We start from the raw sequence: 21,675 nt of genomic DNA on the forward strand, positions 1-21,675 counted from the left end.
CAACGTTGAGCACATGATCCAATCAAAACTGTAGTTATAAAGGCTAAGCAGCGGAGCACGAGGGCGAGACAAAAACGCATATTGGCTGTTTTGGTAAGAACAACGTTTAACAGTGACATTAGAGTGACATTTACAGCTCAGAATAGACACGTGGAATAAATGTAAAGAGTTGTAGCCGTCTAAAGCTAGTCTTTGCACTGAAGTGAAGTCAAGAGCAGGCTGTTGTGGAGCATTTCTAATTGAGGTGAGCCAGGCTACTGACAGGTCCGTGAATTACCAGGAATCATTCAAATGTTAACCTATATTTGTGTCATGTTCTCGGCGAGATAAGCTTCCTTCTATGACCAATGGTTCGCAATTTGCTCAAAGTGCTTTGGGCATTACATTATTATTAGAATGATTAGCATGCAAATCTTGTATAGCCCCTGGCACTGGCACAGGCACATCTACCCTTAAATTGCTCTTTCACACTCATTCACATTAGGCTTTCTTTTGGTTGCATCTTATTGCAAAGCCAATAATCTACATAAATTATAGCCTGTATGTTTTTTGCCATATGAATGTAGAATAAAGAGTGAGACCTATAACACCAATGTATAAAAAGGTCAATACTAAAGTTCAGGTAAGCTGCACACTGTATAGGGAAGGGGAAGAAGTTTCTGGAAGAAAAAGTATCTCAGGTAAACAAGCAGTGTTGTATATTACTGGGAATTGTGTAAAATAATTCAATACTGGTTCAATATCTGTGCCATACTCGTGTTTTCAGTGCCAATGCCATAACAATACTTTCTTGATAACTTTCTATTTAATGACAAATTACTACAAACTTCTCAAATGTTAAGCAGCCATCTGCATTCTAAAATTGACAAAATTATGATTTAAAGCAGATAGTGCAGGCAGTGTAGTAGTAGGAGTAGGAAGTAGGATTGGGCATCGAGAACCGATTCCTACCTGGAATCGTTCCAAAAATTACGATTCCAGTGGAATCATTTCTTTATTGGAATCGTTTGGAGGATTTGGTTTCGAATCATCGGTTCCAAATTTAACATGTACAAGTTTTGGTTTCCGTAGCGGCCAGGCGCTTGTTGTGTTGCAGCCATGGAGCACAGTAAGCGGCGCTCTGGTCTGGCTTTGTTTTACACCCAGTAAAACTGCAAAACACCTTTCCTCTTCTTTGTGAAATAAGCATGCTGACCCGTTTCACAGTCCCTCCAGAAAAACGCAATTATGCGATTGCATAATTCAATGCATAATCAGCCAAAGTCTGCATATTTATGCGGGGGCCACATTTTTTTCAAATACGCCGCACTTTCGCCGCATAAATTGCCGATTTCCGTGCAAAATATGCGGGCCTTGCATGATTTCATAATCCCCGCATTTTCGTTGCAAAAAAGTCACATATATCTTAGCAGAAAGTTGAAAAATGTTGCGTTTACTTCACACAAGAGCAGCCATTTTCCCCTGTTGCCATGGGAACGTTATGAAGTGACGTTATGAAGTGACGTTATGAAGTGACGTTATGAAGTGACGTTATGAAGTGACGTAATTACGCGACGTGAACATCATCGAAAAGCTGCAGACCCCGCGATGAAGCCATGATGAAACCGCAGTTTTTGCAAGTTCCCGCAATTTCATCGCATAAAATTGCATAAATATCCCGCATATTTCATTGCATTTTTTAAGAAAACATGCCGCATAATCAAGGAGTTTTGCCCGCAACAATCACAAAAAAACTCTGCATTTTTCTGGAAGGACTGGTTTCAACTCCACCCCTCAAAGAATCGGAATCGAGAATCGATAAGAACCGGAATCGAAAGGAAGAATCGGAATTAGAATCAGAATTGTTAAAATCCAAATGATGCCCAACCCTACTTCCAAGTACACGTTAATGCATGGACAGAAAATTAATTGACAACAATATTGATAATTGAGTATTCATTTAACTCAATTTATCAAGTAAAAATGTCAAACATTCTTCCAGCTTCTCAAATGTATTTGCTGATTTTTTCTGCTTTTATTGTAAATTAAACAGTAAACTAAATTCACTTTAAATTGATTCCCTTTGGGTTTCGTAGAAGATATGTGAAGACAGTATTATGGTCTGTGGGATCTTATGATTGGCATATGCCACTTTTTGACTTCACAGACTACACGATCAATTGATTCATTGAAAAGTTAATCGACAGGTTAATCGATAATGAAAATAATATTAAAGTGCTCATATAATGCTCATTTTCAGGTTCATAATTGTATTTAGAGGTTATATCAGAATAGGTTTACATGGTTTCATTTTCAAAATACACCATATTTTTGTTGTACTGCACATTGCTGCAGCTCCTCTTTTCACCCTGTGTGTTGAGCTCTCTGTTTTAGCTACAGAGTGAGACATCTCACTTCTGTTCCATCTTTGTTGGGAGTCGCACATGCTCAGTAGCTAGGTAAGGACTACTAGCCAGTCAGAAGCAGAGTATGAGGGCGTGCCATGGTAGCAGCTAGGAGAGCATTATAACGTGTGTTACAAAGTGACGCACGAAGTAAAGGCTGGACTTCAATAGAGCTGTTTGGAGCAGTTTGTGAACAGTGTTTTCTGTTGGAGATTAGGGTTGCACGATATTGATAAAATGTGATATTGCGATATCGATTATGAATATTGCGATATCGATATTCATTTCGATATTTATAAACGTGTAAAATTACAAAAGTTATGGGAAAATGCATCAAAATAGATTCATAACAGTTTTCTTACAACACAAGGTTTATTTCAACTGACGGTCGTATTGGACTGGTCCAACATGAATAAATAAATAAGGACCATGTCTACAGAACAGGACATGTTTTACTGGTTGTACAGTATAAAATATACAAATAAAGACCATGTCTACAGAACAGGACATGTTTTACTGGTTGTACAGTATAAAATATACAAATAAAGACCATGTCTACAGAACAGGACATGTTTTACTGGTTGTACAGTATAAAATATACAAATAAAGACCATGTCTACAGAACAGGACATGTTTTACTGGTTGTACAGTATAAAATATACAAATAAAGACCATGTCTACAGAACAGGACATGTTTTACTGGTTGGACAGTATAAAATAAAACAGGACACAACTTTTCTTTCTCTTCTCTGATTCATTCCGTTTAGTTGTCTCTGTCTATCTCTTCACTTGCACTGTCACTCTGTCGAATTATGCACACACATGGTATGCAACATAGGGTTTGTCACGTAGTGGACCCGTGCGCTGATGTGCACTAACATGTGCAAGTGGCACGGTAACTGGTCAATGAAATAAACAAAATAAACAAAATATTACATACTTATTGCGACACTTTCGATATATTACGATAACGATATTGAGTCGATATATATTGCACCCCTAGATATAATATTGCGCAACGTGATATTACGATAACGATATTGAGTCGATATATCTTGCACCCCTATTGAAGATGGTAAGTCCCTTTGGGGTGGACTTTGGGCTTTTTCACTTTGTAAACCTATAACGTGCACAAAAAATATATATAACACAATAAAGGAAAGGGAAAAAGCCAAAAAGCATAATATGAGCACTTTAAGTTGCAGCCCTAAAATCAGAAACCAAAAACAAGACCTCAAACCGGGCCAGACATTTAATGCCAGCTTTTGATACTCTGTACCACGGATAGGTTTTGGTCGCCACCAGAAATGTAAAAGAAATAACCCTGGAGACCTTGCACTCTCCTTGACCTTCCTGTACCCTAAGATGAGAGATTTACACAGTTCAGCGTTAGAAAATGCAGTGCATATTAAACTGGGCTGATAAGGCGTATGCTATATTGAATGTCATCTGGAACATGTAAAATCTCTAGCTCATCCTCTAAAATATGGAATCATTAACTGGTATCACTCACTCAGCATTATCTTGACTTTAATTACTTGTGTGGCAAGTTGATGAGCACGCCAGCGTCTGAAGGTACATGAGAGTCGCAATGAAGTCCTGTTTTTTTGAAATTTCAGGTCTGAATCATTTCCTTATTGATTACTTGACTTTGTGTTGTATTTCACACTCGAATTAATGTCTCTCAGCTTTCCCACCATCCATCTGTCTGTCCCTCCCTGTGTCTCTCTCCCTGGCATGTGCTCCAGTTCATTATTTCCGTCATTTCTTGGTAATTTGGAGTTGGCTGTTTAAAACTTAGAGCCTCTTATTAAGTTTTGGCCATGGTGGATAAGAGGCAGGACTGTAAGAGCACAGAGATAAACTAATCATCTTAAAACCCTAATTATTAGTATCTTACTGTGACAGACTGTTTTTTGCGAGCCAGCCAAATTGAGCCTCAAATGAGGAAAGGCATATCTGTGGAAGTGGTAATAATTTTAAGTCATCTCGATCTGGTTTGGTGTGGCAGAATTCATTAGTGCAGATTAGCACTGTGTGTACAAAGTAAATGAGATATCTAATAGCAAACGTGGAGGTCCGGGGACTCTTAATTTCCTCCCGAATATGAAGGGATGATGTTAAGAGGTGATTATTTATATTTTAACATTGTGACATCTGCTATGTAGATTTGTCTGCTCCTAAGCAGTGACACTAAACAGTGTCCCTAAACTGTTCACCTCTCACCTTCCTCTGGATTGCAACTGCAAAAAGGTGACGAGAACGAACCCAAATCAGTGTTACTCTGATGCAGAGGCCAGCTGATTTTTTTTTTTTTTTTGTGAGGATATGAAGGAAGTTAATTATGTGTGTAAGGAGAAGGATGGGGGGGAAATAATAAGATTACAAAGAATAATTTGCTGATATAATTACACCAAAATTGGGTACACACAATTGTAAAATACATGTATTGCTTGACCTGGGTTAGCCAGTGAAATAAATCCTCCTTCTATAGCCTTTGTTAATTTGTTTTTATCATCTCCAAGTGGTGTTTGTGCAGGCAGTTCAATTTGCATGTGTAATTCCACTGTGCAAATTGACAACAAGTAGATAATTCGAGGAAATAGGCTGGTTGCAGGCCCCTGCTATCTTCCCAAGCCTATTCATTTTGAGGAACCGCTGAGGCATGAAACTCATACATCAACTATTTCCTGACAACGCTCAGGCTTATTGTCCCCTAAAATGTCATTACAGCCATTATTTATGAAGCTAATTCATTTATTAAACCATATTTACTCTGACAGAATTTGTCACATTCTATCCATATCCCGAGCATTGCTTTTGAACAATGTCTTTCAATGAGCATGTGTGAACACGTACAGCCTCCCAAAGTTTTGAATCAACTCTATTTGTCACTCATAATAGTTGGGATATTGCGAAAAAAAAAAAACGGCAATAGTTCTCCGTTTTATTGGCTTTATTCATGGGAACTTTTCATGGCAGAAGCCTTTACCTTGTGTCACAGAAGTCCACTGAAAATATTATGGTAATAACCTGCCACCTTTTTTTTGTGTTTTGGTCCTAATGTAATCAGAAGTATGGCAGCTATTTTAGTAGCACTGATAAATCCCCCCCCCCCTCCTTCCCAAATGAGTGTGCATTAGTCACTTTGAACGCATTGCAGTCAGACATCTGAAGCTAAAGAGTTCTCGCGTCGAGCCTCCTGGCCTGTTGCTGCTGACTTATGGATCTGTCAGTTTAGCGCAGCACACTTTATGACAGTGTGGATCATTTGCAATTGTGAGTGATGAAGTAACACATGGGGGTGGGGGGTCATACATTTTAATGTTACATGTTCTCTCTGGATAATTCCGTCATACTATTCTCCTGCATCTCTTTCTTTGGACTTACCTTGTCACCCAAAAGCACTTATCACAGCAGTGGCGATGAGTTGTGTTTGAACTGTTTTACAATATTGATTTGGAGGCATGACATTTTAATTAATACTGGGTGTTAGCTGTCATATAGGCAGCCAGCCTCATTGGGTAGAATATGAGACAGGCGAGGTGGGGGCAGTGAAGATAAGACTAAAGCACTTACTGTGAAAAGGCTGTAAAAAGGGATCAATGTGGAGGGAGAGAGACAGTCATGGGCTGAATTTAAGGTGGAAAAAAAGCAGTAATATCGGTGCTCACTGTATTTCTGTCAAGGTTTATTCTCTGCCTGATAACACAAATCATTGAGACACAGCGTGGCCTGTGTCTTCCACAGGTTGCAGAGTACATCATGTTATTGGGAGTCTGTGTTGCCAGCGTGCTAAGAGACAACCAGGGGGGAAATTAGGTAACTTTGTAGCACTCCATTGAACAGCAATAAGCTTTCAGGGCTTAGCAAGCATAAACACATTAAACTGATGAGATTCATCAGCACTCTTGTGTCAAATCTATTGTGCCCACAGGCAGAGCTCAGCGGCAGCAAACTGCAGAGAGAGAGAGAGAGAGAGAGAGAGGGAAAGGGAGAGAGAGAGGGCTTGGAGACAAACCGGTCCTGTGTCCTCTGGATGTTTCCTGGTTCACCCAGACTGACGCAGGTGATCTCTTAGCTGAAATATTTTGATATTGGTATACCGTTTCACCTTTGCAATAGCAGAAATATTAAGCCACTTGGAATCTCTGGAAATAGCAAGAGCTTTCGAACAGTGTGAAAACATTGGTTTCAAAAATGTAAATATTGCTCCACGTTTTGATAATTGCATCTAAAGATGGACTCTATTTAATATGAAAAATAATAGTAAAGGGTATTTAAAAGTTAGCTGCACCCAAAGTAGTGTCTTTAATCTACTCATTTAAAAATTCGTAATCAAAAGTAAAGAGATACATTTACTGGTTACGGACACAGGCATAGCGCTAAACAAATGTAAGCAAACCTACATATAGCTATTATATACAGGCAAGAGCTGGACAGCAAATTGTCGGTGTTGTGGTACAGAACAAAGGAAGACATATTGTTACTATAATAAGTATACAGAGGTGGGTTTATGTGCAAACATTGAGAATAGAGTATATGCAGTCTGCTTCCTCTATACGGTGTGGCAATGAAAAGATAGTATGTACATGTTATTGCACAATGTGTATATTATGCATTATATGTGTGCATATACAGTAAAATGCATACAGCATTTGCTCTAACCTGCAAATATTTGGTATTTTTAATTGACTAAATGACTTAAACCATAAACCAAAGGCTTTTTAGTTGACTGACTTATTCTTTGACGTCGTTGACCAATAATTTCAGCACAATATACAGTGTTTGTTTACGGCCTGTGTGAAGCTGTGTTAAGTCTACACGCAGTAGACTACAGTAATTGTGGTTGTAAGTGAAGCATAATACCAACCTTGTAACAGGAGCACAAGCCATTTGTTCATTTGCAGTTAGTTCACCATATTTGATGTTTAATTGGTGTAATCTCAGAGCTGCAAAGCTGGAGGACTTTACCCTGATAAAGTGATACATTTAAATTGAAATATTTCTTCTCAAAGGTAAGAAGGCCCTTCAACTTCATTTCACCATTTATCTGTTGTCTCTTCTTTTCCAAATCACTATAGCCCCTTGCCTTTTGGATAGTTTCACTGGAGGCAACCAGATTGGCATGAAATTAGCTCAGTTTGAATCGTTATATGGTCCAATCAGATGAGCTGAGATTTAATCTCGCCTGGCCTGCCCTACCAGAGTCCGACCCCTCAGATGAAATGGACTACATTTTCATAGGTTCACTTGCATGGTTGATTATGACAGCATAGAAGGTAGAACCTTTCTTCTGTTTATCTTTATTCCAATTCCAAAATCTTTTTCCTGTGTGAGAATGAAGATTGCATGTTGAATATTTTAATTGAGTCAAAACCTCAAGGACACAATGACATGGCACCCATCTTTCACCAGTCCAAATTAAATTATAAATCACATTTGCTTTTATACAACCACTGAGTCCATATTTCATCCCATTCCACGGCTGATTGTGTAGTTCCTTTTTAATATTCTATATCTCCAGCAGTGTATGTAGTGTAGAATCCAAACAGCAGACTTTGTTGTATTTTGCAGCTAAATAGTGTGCATGCCCTCATAGCTATTCATTACCTTGCCTGACATAAAATAATGCCTTGAAATAATGGGAAATATTACCTGATGAATTAATCATGATGATAGCATCTAGGGCGGGAGGCTTAAATGCCATCTTAAATTACATGCAGACATTAGAAAACTTTCAACTTGTCTCATTTGCATAAAAGGAGCAGAAGTATGCATAAATACAAAGGCGTCCTTTGGAAAGACGTAAGTAAATTCTCTGGAAAACCTGATCAATTTATTGTAGAAAGTATAAGCCACACAGTAATGAGAAGGTAAGATGCCTCACCTATGCTTGTTGTGAAAGCATGATTTCTACATCCTATATATGAAATGGTTTCTGCTGTCACCTCTTCATGGGGCAGCGTGGGATTACTGGAGAAACTATGTACTTTTATATATATATATATATATATATATATAAAGTTTTCACCCTATCAATTTAAAACTAAATTTGTTTTTACAATGAAGCTGTGGCACTTTTCCCATTATTTTATTTGAATGTCAGAAGTGATTGTCTCCTGCAATAGTTCAGCATTTTTAATTGACTTAATGGGCAAAATGCCAATTTAAAAACAGGAAATGAAAGTGGTGAGTTCCCTGATAAGAAATGCTCAGTTGTACTGAATCAAAAATACTGATGTAATTCATTGTTTTCTGTCGTATGTGCACTGGGCACCAAGAACTAATACTATATAGTATGTGAAAGAGGTTTGGTAGAAGAGATTGGGAATAGGATGTCTTTTACTAAAGCCTTGTGATGGACATTGCAGTGATATGATTCAGATATAACTGTACTTATTACTTATTACTCAAAGAATCACAACGATAATGTATTGTAATGTCCTGATGTTAAGGAATGCACCAATGGAATGTTTATAAAATATTCCTTTTACTCTTGTCTTGCCAAAACAAAAATAGAAAATGTGATTGCTAGTCAGGCTGTACTTTAAAATACGCCCTCCTGGCCTCCATTTATCATAATAAACTGATGGCTTTTTTTGGCAGTGGCAGTTTTTCACCCCAAGTTGATCCCTTTTAACTTTCTAAACCAACTGCCGCTCTCTTGTAGGTATATAGTGCTTGTTTTCAAATGTCTCCCCATGTGCTACATTGTCAGAATTTTGTGTATGGCTTCATGTGTTTTTATTTGCAGTGCAAAAATCTATTTTTCCTCCTTCACACAAGAGCCTTCTGCTAATTAATCTCGTGCACGTACAGTAAGTTCACAGGTAAGCTCTCCATCATGGCATCATGGCACAGGAGGAGGAGGAGGAGGAGAAAAAATCCCCCTATATTGTGGAAATCTCCTTCTCCTGAGAGAGAGGGGGAAAAAAAGTGGGAGAAGGAATGCCTTGCCTTCCTCATTACACTGCTGTCATTTACTCTTCATCCCCCGTACTCTTTAGTGGCATTAAGACGGGATGTAAATTTGACAGTTAACGCTGTTAGAAAATGGCTAGTTCAAGAAGGGCAGGAATTAGAGATGGGCATTAGACGCTGATAAGCTCCTTTCCTCTGCCGCGGCGGCTGCTTAACATTCATGGGAAAGTCATCATCAAACAACGTTATCACAGCTCTGTTGACGGCTGAGGAACATCATCACTATGATAATTTTTTTTATAGCTGTGAGCCAAAAAAGCACTCTTTTATTTCAGGGGTTTGTTAATGAGATAGGAGCTTGTTGGTATGGGCAAATGCAAACTTGCCACTCTCCAGCGTTTGTTTGAGTCCCCCAGCCCCCCACCCCCCTCCCGCATGCCTCCCACTGCACCCCCTCCACACTGTTTAATGTTGCAGGGAGGAGGGAGAGGCATTTTTATGTACTCCTTTCGAAGTGCTCTGTGTACATTGCTGAAGGAGGGCCTTTATGTGTACCTTTGCAGATCAGTCGCTCAAAGAGAGGAAAACACGGTTATATCAACAAACGCTCTCTCCTAACAGCCCTGTAGCTGGCACCTGTCACTCACCTGGGATTTGGCCATAGATCTGAATAGAGAGAGAATGTTGATGGTTATTTAAGCTGAGTAAACTCCCACCAGCAATAGCATGTGATCAACTCTGCTTTTAATGATGAAAAGGCTACTTAAACTGACGGATCCTGAGGCCTTCAGTAATTATGGCTATAAATCATTTGCATTGTTTCTTCCTATTCATTCATTATGCTCCTAACAGCTTGGTTCAGAGGTCCCTTGCACCCAGTTACCACATATGTGCTAGCTGCCAAGGCTAAGCAGCTTTCCTATGGATAGGGATGCAAACTGTGGGCTGTAGATACCAAAATCAGATTTTGGCTTTATCACTGTTGTGCGTTTGTGGAGTGGGTTAAGAGAGATTTAATCTTTGGAAAATCCTTACCAAGGGAGATGACAAATTGGCGCTAACTTGCTCTTAATTACTTCTAAAAACTTTACTTTTGTTTGCATTACAGTTGGTGAGAAATGGTAGACGATGAAAGGTAGATGAGCATGATATGTAATGTTGTCATGATACTGCAAATCTTTTATTTATAATAGCATGTGTTTTACAACTGGACACAAGTCAATGTATATATGTCGAAATTATTATATATATATTGGGCACACATGACTGTCAGAATAAATTAATTGACCCATTGAGAGTAAAGCAGAGTATCTGTTGCAACCATTTGAGACTACTGCAACATTCTTAGGTTGTTGCATCAGTACAACTAAATAATTTACTTTCAGAAGAATACATTATTATTCAGAGTGTTGTTAAAGTAGTAATACAGCAGATAGCTGCTCAGAACTCTCACCTGCACACTACCCGGTCCTCTCCCAAATTTTTCTGTTCAATTTCACAAGTTATGGTAATATCCCACACAGTGCAAATTGATCCATATCAAAACCAGCACGCTAGGGAAGCCAAGTCAAATCATGAATTAATAATTATTAGCTGAACAACCACATCGTGCCTTATTAGAGGTTATGATGGTTTCAGTATGCAGTAAATATAATTCACATCTTTGACTTGTACTGCAACTGTCACTGTGTTTACTACTAAAACCCCACTGTGGTGAAAGACAGTAAGTTTGTGTTGCTTCTGGTTGAGAAATAGCAAATATATTTTTTAAACATTTACTGGCGCACATCAGCACCAACATGTCAAAACCAGGTAGAAGAACACACAGCAGCAATATGCCTGTCTCCACCATGCAGTGGAGCTCTTGGTAATCATTATGGCAGATGTAAAACCAGCAAAAGTCAACACTTTCTGGCATAGAATTACTCTAGACATAGAATCATGCATAAAATGTCAACATGTCAATTAGAATTCTGTGCTCTTAGGTAGTGTAGTGTTAAGAAGTGTTTTTCACAGCTTTTTGACACAGAATTCCTAATGATGATTGCATGGCGCCTCCGTTTATTGGAATTCAGCGAATGAATGGACCTAAAAAAAGGAAAACGGGACGACAGAGCAACAACTTTGTTGTATAATTTATAGGAAAAAAACATTGTTTATTGTCACGTTAAGTGCAAGAAATAAAAAATAAAGTCCCTTTCTGAGTCAAAACATACACTACTGATTTTGATATGTCATTATTTGGGACTTTTTTCACCATGAAGTTTTTTTTTTATTTTTTTTTTTTTATATATAAATATAACAGTAATAACTATAACAATTATTAAAATAACAAGTTTGACATGAACCAGACAAATACACACTGTATACTATACAGTGTATAGTACTATGTCTGCAATTTTAACACAGTGTTTGCACTTTGTTAGAACATACAGCAAAGTATAAAACCCTCCATAGAAATTAACTGTGCAATCTAGAAAACATCCTATTTAATGTTTCTGTATGTTGACACTGTTTATTCAACACTGGCTGTGTTTATGAAATTGATTGGACTTAAGATATTTTTGTCCACTCTAATATTTTCATTGAGCGATTGGAACGAGAACCGACAAAGCTGCAGCGTATCGTTGTGTAAGTCAGCTTGTTGTACGAGTTTGGAGTCGTTTCATTCCTTGGAAAAATGAGTACAATGCAAATGAATTGCAGATGTACTGCAATCCTTTTGGATCCACAGTAATTCTGTCTTTTGAATGGAATCCACAGCATTATCTCCACTTTGTAGTGGTCTCTGAGCCCATTGTCATGTTAGTTCAATAGTCCTCTGTACTGTAAACCGCCATTACTCTGTGTGTAGCTCTGTTATTTAGTGCCACTTTGGGAACGTGGGGACAGGATTGAGCTTGATCTTGTGTTTCTGGGCACAGAGTTCCTTTGCAGGGTTGGGAACCCTGAAAAGCATGGGAATTAGATTTGATCATTTAATGAGACAGGATTTGTTGCTTTGAAAATACTTTTCATTACGTTTTCAATCTTAATATAATTAACCAAACCGTGATTTCATATGTTTAAGTGTTTATTGTTGTAAAACTATTCAGTGCCACCTACATTTTTCTGATCGATGACCAAAAACCCAACAAAAGAGAGTCTAGCAGAAACATTTAGAGCTGGGTGGAAGGATCTGCGGCTCACCAGCTTGTAACCTCCTCATAACTAAGCCGCAGTTTGGTTTTGCTTATTTATGATAATGAAATGTAATTCCGCCCTTCATTGACATTACCATTGCTTTCATATTTTGAAACCATTATTTAATCACATTGTCAAAATCCCCATTTCCTCTTCATCAATCCTACATTGAGCTTTATTTGTGATCCTCTCTTTCTTTTGCCCTCACCCATTTCATTCACTCCATTTCTCTCGTTCAATTTCGCTCCACATTGCTGTTTATTTCTTCGAGGATGACTGGATTACCCCTACTGAAATAGCTGTTACTCAGATTTTAGGTCATCTACCAAATCCATTAGGGGGGAAATATACAAATAACCCTACTTTTCTCAGCCATCCACAGTGGCGTGCTCCTGCTTCTCATCTTATGGCTGCAGAGGCTTACAGTGCTATTAATAGTAGGTAATCTGCAACAGTTTTATCTCCTAAGACATTTATGGTTATTGTGTTTATAGGAAATAAACACTTCATGTGGATAAAGGCTACGCTACTAGCTTTACTACTTCATCTAATGTATACTAAACATTCTTGTGTCACATTATTATCAATAACAGAGAGGGAATGAGAGAGCCAGCTGCAGCCGTTCTCATAATTCATAACTTATTAATTTGTAATTAGCGGGTTTAATGAAACCGATACTGAAATATTAGTTATTAGGTGTACAGTTTCAACAGAAACAAATCTGCGCCTTCAATACAATAAAAGTGGCCGCATAAAAGAAATAAAGTGAAGAAGCAAAGAGCAATGGAGCTAACGAAGTGTATTACACACTTATTAAAGTAATTTTCACTTTGCCTCCCAGACCTGGCCAAAAACACTTTCAAATTCTCATTGTACTCTGAGGTAGGCTATGTGCAGCTTTTTCTTTTTTTTCCTTGTTAACTTTGAAGTAAGCTCAAAAACCTATAGGTAGACAGGGGTGGCATCAAATAATCAGCAACTTCAAAAAGCATGCGGCCACTTAGCACTCCTAAAGCTAATGTCCCCAAGACATTCAGAATGGAAATTATTCAAACTCATTTAGTGGCAGCAAATTGGTCTAAGTTCAATCAGAAAACAGGCTGACACTGAACAAGAAGTGCAGCCTAATTATACTTGTTTGTCAAATGAAAATTTCATTTGGGCGGAAATGAAACCTTCGAGCAACTTCTTTTAAGGTGAGCTCCTAGTTGTATTATCAGCTAAATGCAGTAAAATCCATAATCATATGATGATAATGAAAATGGAGCCAATGTTAACATTCAGGCTTTCAATGCCCCGGGCACATGGCGATAAAAATTAAGTACCATAGTCCTCTGCCAGGCACGCTGACACCCGGGCTGGTCTTTAGCCTCTTAGATGCGTTTTTGCATTTTAAAAACTTTATCAAAGCACTGTTGCAATGTGGAAAATGTCAACGTGAAATGCACTGAAGGCAAATTGGAATTTCATTAATAGTAAAATTATTGCTTTTGACTGATGTATTACTATGCTTGTTAAGAGCTGGAGAGTGGAACGCTCGTCTGTCTGGTCGGCAGTCTTGCCTCTTCTTGTCCCATGCCATTTGCTGAAAGTTAGAGATCTGCTTTCCGACTGAAAAATAGCAATGAAGTTCCTAGAAGTTGCAGGAAGTGAAAAATATCTAGTTGAAGACATTTATTTAAAGGGTAGTAAGAGCACTAAGTCTCCTAAGCAGGATACATTATTAAAGAGAAAAAAGAAGGGTTTAAACAGGATAACAACTAGGGCTGGGCAATATATTGATATATGAGACTATATATCTTCTTAAATGTTGGATATTGTAATATGACACAAGTGTTGCCTTTTCCTGGTTTTAGAGGCTACATTACAGTAAAGCTAATTTTCTGAACTTACCAGACAGTTCTAGCTGGTCTGTTATTTGCCTTTAACCACTTAGTCATTATATCGACATTACTGATGATTGTCTATCAAAAATCTCATTGTGTAAATATTTTGTGAAAGCAGCAATAGTCAACGCCACAATATCGATGCAAAATTGACATTGATGTATTTGGTAAAAAAATATCGTGATATTTGATTTTCTCCATATTGCCCAGCTCTAATAACAATGGCTTTATTGTGTTAGATAACATTAATATTGATATCTGGGTAGTTTGCTATCTGTGCTTTAACATGGAGCTAATGTTCTCCTCATAATTGAATACATGTGCTGTAGAGCAGCTAGGTGTCTTCTCATTGTTAGGCACGGTAGCATCTAAACTTAACTATAGAGATCGGGCCCCAGAGATCACACTGTGGATTGGTATATCACAGGTAAATAGACCTAACCTGGTGTGAAGGTATCAGTTCCCTGAGACTTGTGCTCATTCATGAAGCCGGTGGTGTTTATTGATTTACCTTGTAATCCTCTCGGTGTCAATGTCGTCAATGATGGAGGAGAAAATGGGAACGTGGCGTGTAAAATGGAGGACATTTTCTGACCGCAAAAGGAGACAACAGATTAGCTTTAATGGGATACTGGTATTCATGTTCTCCTGTGGGGTTTGGATTTGTGGCACTCAGTCTACGAGTGGACCAAAAATATTGGTGGCTTGAGAACTATTTTTAAAATGTTGTAAGACCAGCTAGCATGATGGAGAAGCTTACATTTTACAATTAGTTTTTTTTTTTCCATGACCCCTATCTTCCATTTTCTATAATTAAGCTAAGAACGTGTTCAGTGAGAGGTGAAAACATAAAATATGAATTATTTACAGTTTTAAATTAGTGTTCGTATTCTGAGGTAGAAACTGGCTACCCTAAACTGAAATTGTTGTTAATTCATTTTGAGATTAACAATATTTGTTGAGTAATCTGAAGTGTTTTGGCGAACAAAGACAATAAGTTTACAAGCTATTGTTTTTAGGTTGAAGCAGCTTTTTGTTTCTTTTTTACTTATTAAGAAATTGACGTTTTGCTTAATGTTAGTGAGTATGATATAGGAAGTGCAATTCATAAATTGACTTGGCACTCTCTGTCTAGTTTTCACATCTGCATTGTCTTTCTGTGTGACAGTACATCTGATACATGCAGTACAATAAGTACATGTTGATGTTTAGGTCTATTTCTTTAACTTTGACACTTTTTCTCAGTTTATTTGTCATATTCTATCATAGAGTCACAGGAATTGTTATTATGTTCTCTTTAGGGCTACCATAGCTACATACAATATTGTAACACATAAACCTAAGGGACCTCTTTAAGTTGTCTTCACAGATTTAGCTTGTTATGAAGACGAATGAAGCTTTTGTCTTGTCAAATGAAATAAACATTGAACATGCTGTATCTTTTAGTCCCCTTTTCAACCTAAACCTTATTGCAGTGCTTTAATATTCAAGACAGACAATGCTTCTTGGCAGGTCATTGTATTATTGTGTTAATATACATTGTGCCTTGCAATCTAATAAAAAAATACAGGATACAGCAAAATGCTATCCCGTGGAAGAGGGTTTCAATGTAAACAACCTCAACAAGATCAACTTCAAAATATGCTTTTCATATTGAATTTATATTGATATAGTATTACTGGTGGTAAAAGACAACATTTGGCCATACTTTCCAGTTACACATAATAAAAAGTGTACCTCATTGAGATGAAAATGTATCTGATAATTACTGTGTGTAAAGTGTAACAATAGTAGCTCTTGTCGGTCAGTAAAGCCCATAGCAGTACCTTCCTCAACAACGTCTACGTTTAAACATCACTGACAAGATTGCTACCTGGTATTCAGCTGTAGGCTTCCTGAATTTTCAAAGAATTCAAATCACACAGTGTTGTCACTCTTTTCATCTAGTTTAATGACACTATTAATTGGATTTGTAATGATGTTTAAAGCAAACTTATTTCAACAGACCTCTTTCAGGCAATGGCCTTCATGATAACGATGAATAGTGCATGTCTGGCATACACTAGCTGTGGATTAGATGAAGGTGTTTCATAGTATTTGTAGTGGAGCTCTGACCTCTTGTGCCTCATTGTGGAAGTGCAAAATCCTCATGCTACACTAGCAGTGGTGGTAATGACAAGCTCTGTAATGCAATATCTTTGTAAGTATGCACTTTCATTTTCAAAATTAAAGCATGTTGGAGTCCTCTTTCACACTTGCTCCACATAGTAGTACTTTATGAACCCCTCAGGTGACTTCCAGAAAAAAAAAAACGTGGTCACAATGGTCACTGTACGAACGGGCTGGGTGACATTTTGAAAAGCCCAAAGAAATGTTCCATAAGGACCATTTATGGGCTGTTCATACTGGAACTGTGAAGGAACCTTTATCAACTTCTGAAATGGGCACATTCGGAGTCAATGTCATCATCAAGTCTGCATGTAATTAACACATGTCTAGCGGTGCCCTGTGGTTCTGTTGTTTCACACGGTTTATGACCTTTGCTGTTTGACATCCCCAACTCGGTCTCGTCATTCCTGTCACCCTCCACTGCACACAGTTAAAGCAGAAATGCCATTAAATAACAAGTAACTCAAGAAATCTGTTTAATGGAGCTTCCAAATGATGAGGAAAGGTTGGTTACAGCTGGTACTTTGTATCACATTGACCACAGTTGACTATACTGTATCCTTTTCTACAATACCGCTAAATTGGTTATGCCCTTTTATAGGCTTTTTTAATAAACATAGTTTACAATATAATATAATATCATAATGCATGCAGTTTATTCTATGTAATAGTAAAAAAACAGTTAATGCAGACACCTGGTAAAAAATATGTGGAAATGTTTTTCCATTTGATTCAGTTAAATAAAATCAGGTCTAATGAATGTTCGTTTACCAATGTCAGTGTTAACCCTTGTGTTGTCTTCCATTCGACCATGCATCGTCCTCCCAGGTCAGAACAGAAAATCACTTTTTCTAACGTTTTTGTCTCTTTTGGCGCTTTTTTCAATGTTTTTGGCACTTTTTTGACGTTTAACTTCTTTTCACTACCATGTATAAACCCCACTAACACAAACTCATTACTAGATTAACACTTATTTTTGGAATTCATGGTCAATAAACCTCATTTATAGGAAATTATATCTAATTCTTGAGTTAAAAAGCAAATATTTATATTAAGGAAGGATAATCACAGAATGACATATGTCAGCGTTCAGTCGAGATACTGTTTCGAATTTATTTAATTTTTTTCAAATGCTAAAAAATTTAACAAAACACAAAATTCAATGAAAGTATAGATTTTTGTTGTACTTGCGAAGCGCGTTGTATGGAATGATCCGTGTTATTTTTGGGTAATCAAAATTAGGTAGTTAAAAAGAAACCCATATTTCTCATAGATATTTAGACAATGGGTCACATTTGACCCGAAGACAACACAAGGGTTAAACTATTTACACAAGAGCATGAATTAATGGCGGTAATGTGCAGTTCACCAACTATTTTTAACCTGCTATATCTTCTCCAATAACCACTTTAAGCTGCCTTTTAAAGAAGCTTAAGATAGTTATGAATATTACCACCTTAAAAAATTAAATTCCAAAGAAAGCTGGAAGATTTAATCTGGTAACCACCAGCATTTTTAGATCAATGCAAAACCTTTTCTCTAAAGGTGTTTTTTATGGAGTGTTTGAATGTCCCTCCAGTTACAAGAGTCCTCAATTATTATTAAAGATTTTTTTTTTTAAGTGCAATTTTAGGCCTTTTATTAGATAGGACAGCTTTAGACATGAAAGGGGAGAGAGAGGGGGAACGACATGCAGCAAAGGGCCGCAGGTCAGCTGAGTGGTGTGTACGTTTTTATTTCGGCTCCCATGTTAACAGGTTAGAGCTTACACACTGCCTGCGTGACACGTACGTCTCAGGCGCGGCTCGAGCCGCACCGAAAACACATGCATGCTAGAAATAGAACCAACGCCTATTTTTCACGCAAGCGTGTTGGAAGCGTTTTCATAGGAAAAGGGAAAAGATGTGTATATGTCATTTTGACATGAATACATATTAATACATGACATTTTGATGTTTGAAAGTCTCTAGGTTTTGACATAAATGCAGATATAAATGTAATAAAAAAAAAAAAATAGATTTTCAAATATTGCACCTGTCAATACAGAATGAAATATTCTGTAGCCTATTTTGCTGTCAATACTGCCGACGTTGTCTTTGCTGTAATCAAATCAGTACATATTTATGTTTAACATGAAGTATACTACTGCTTAAGTGCAGTAATCAATGGGAAACATACATGTGTACAGACAAGGCTAGCAGCAGCAGCGCCGCGTCAGACACGTTTCTGGTGTGTAAAGACAGAAAAATCCACGCAGCTGACACTCAACAGAAACGCCACGCTTACGCCACGCAGCCAGTGTGTAGCCGGCCTAAACACCTGCACATGGGCGCACGCTCCACCAGACGAGCTACCCAGGCGCCCATCCTCAATTATTATTAAATATACCACTCAAAATAGTTTCTTTCCTGAATGCAAAGAGAGAACTGCTTTATAATTTTGAAAAAAATTGTGATTTTCTTGTGGCACATCGGATATGTTAGAAGAACCTTTCTTACTTTTTAGGGTGTGAGTATTCATGTGTATTCTCTTGCTGTCACCTGTGATCTGTGAATCTCAAGCTGTAAAGCGCATACTTAAGCCAGTACAAGGAGAGTAAAGAGATTCATGGAATCCTGCACATTGCTTTTGCTATTGTTGATTCATCTTATGAATCCATCGTTGTTAGCCCGATGAATCATAATGAAGCAGAATCTGTCACATTTACTCCACAATGAGGGTAGCTGGCAAACTTTCTCTGGAAAATGAAACTATTATCTTCAAGTAGACACGCACTCAATATAAATAAATAAAGTCACACTTATCTAGTGGCCAGAGTGATTACTGTAGCCAAAGCTGACATCCAAATTGACTGTCTTATCATGTCGAAGTGATTTCAGCTGACTGGAGACTGTAGATGAAAACGAAATGATCTTTAAATAGTAGCTAAAGATGGTCGCTCGATAAGTTGTTCCACAACAGTTTTGATCAATGAAGCATGCATTCAATATATTGCCTATTTAGATATGTGAGATAAACTTAACAGGGGCTCTAAATGATTCATAAATTATATTTCCTTCAGTACAAGGTAATGACTTCATGGCCTTGTTGAATTCCCAATGTTGGGGCGTATTGTAAATGCTTCAGTAAAATGATGGTGAGCTGGAAAAGACATATTTTGAACATACAGTATATTTCCTTATGTACCTTGCATTTGATTCAGCTTTTAATGCATGATAAAATGTTTTCATTCTAATTGATATTTCTGTTATTGTCTTTATACCATATAAATCAATATGTATTTATATATCCCAGTTGTTTCATCAAACTGGCAAAGATACAGTGTTTAGAAATGTAAACGATTATTACACAGTAAGTATCTATTCTTGAACCACTCATATGCCAACATGACATCATGACTTCGCGTATACATACACGCCACTTTCCTAAAGCCATGTGGCGTGTTATCTGTACGCATTTTGAGCTATCCGCGTGTATATCTACGCTGTATACAGTGGACGGCAGTCTGCAACGTCACAGCGTAGCCACGTGGCATGTTATCGCGAGGCTATGTGTTATCGCGAGGCTACGTGTTATCGTGACGCTACGGTTGGGTTTAGGAAAAGAAAAAATGTGGAAAAGAAACATCACATGCGGGACACGACGGAAACGCCACACGCGGGACGCAATCCCTGCTCTCCTGGGTGAAAGTCCTGTGTTTCACCCATCCACCACCCCGACCAATCTCCCTATGCAGATTTTCGCCTTTTCATACAACTCACTACGGCATCAATTCACACGCAATCGCAAGGTAATGTAAGTCAATGGATGAAGTCGTTGATGAACACGCTAAAGAAACGAGTATGCGTCTTGATAACACGCCAATAATGGCATACGAATTGGCATGTCATACATACGCCATTTCATGAGATCAGTCTGCATATGCATGCTGACCACAGGTCCAGTAAGTGAAATGGGCCTTTAAGCAGAATTTTAGGACAAAGCTTTGACTACCTCATGTCTAAAAGCCTATGAATTGAATTTGCGTTGCTCTCATACGACAAAGCCTGTCAGGTAGGCGCTCCTGCTGTGGAAAACGTCAAAGCTATTTTCCTCTTTACTAGTCAATGCAATGCTTGTTTAATAGTAATTGGAATCTTATCCTGCTGTTTGCTCATCATTTCCTGTGCCTAGTTATTCCACACCTAAACTCCATTTAAGTTTTTAATAACATTTTAGAATAGTTCCCATTCAGGTAAACAGAATCTGATTACCTTGATGGATTGGAAATGTGTGTCTGACGGTAGTTTATTTGATTTATTTATTCAAGGGGCCTCAAATGGAGGCACTTTAACTGAGGCAAACAAATGGTTGCCGTACCTTTTTCCAAGAGCAGAGTGTTTTACAGTAACTGTGAGATTTTATATTCTGTTAGCCTATGCACTTCTCTATTCCATTGTGGAGAGACGCTAAGAATGAAAATAAGTTTGTTCGGACAGATTTTTTTGTCAGCATGTCATTGTTGCAACCTGTAATGGGTTCCACAATCCACCTGCTAAAGAGAAATATACTGTCCAGTGGGGTAGTTTGTGTGACTTAAGATTTTTCCAAAAACGGAATACATGCACACTCAGTGCCAGAGGCCAATGAGCAGGAGTCACTATTCTGTGATAGTTTTGGATTTCCCTCTCTCCATAAGCCCCTCATTGTGTTAGAGGACCTGCTTTGTACAAGTGCTTGCCAGCTGCTTACCAAATGAGGTTATAGTGTTTCCCTATCAACTGTAAATTTCAATAATTTGTTGGAAGGGCCTCTCACTGTCAGTTTTTATCATATTATCAATGACGACTCCATTTTCCTCTGTCACTCCATCTCAAGCACTGCCCCCCGGCCCTATTACAGGCCTGTAATGAAGTGCAATGGAGTGGTAATTGGTCCACATTATACCAGATCAGGTAACATTAGACTTATTTTCTTATCACAATGAGCCCTGCTGGTGACTCTCAATGAGAAACCAAACACAGTTCCTTTCTTATGCAGGCTATCATCCAAATAACATTTCAGCTCGAGACCCTTTCCCCATTTCAGTTTTCCATTTCAAGATTGCACTCCATGTCCTCGGACTGTGCTTTGTTTCTAGCTTCCTCCAC

At 38.0% G+C, this 21,675-nt stretch overlaps 1 protein-coding gene across 1 annotated transcript in view; it reads left to right on the plus strand.

The window, feature by feature from the left end:
- The first annotated feature begins 121 nt into the window (after positions 1–121).
- The window catches only part of pik3ap1 (phosphoinositide-3-kinase adaptor protein 1), a 43,306-nt gene continuing 21,752 nt past the window's right edge, over positions 122–21,675 (plus strand). Inside the window, exon 1 of the mRNA XM_035992504.1 lies at positions 122–244. The gene's annotated coding sequence lies outside the window, so the exon portion shown is untranslated. The remainder of the gene's footprint in view (positions 245–21,675) is intronic.

This window comes from Sander lucioperca, chromosome 15 (genome assembly GCF_008315115.2).
Source record: "Sander lucioperca isolate FBNREF2018 chromosome 15, SLUC_FBN_1.2, whole genome shotgun sequence".
NCBI lineage: Eukaryota > Metazoa > Chordata > Actinopteri > Perciformes > Percidae > Sander > Sander lucioperca.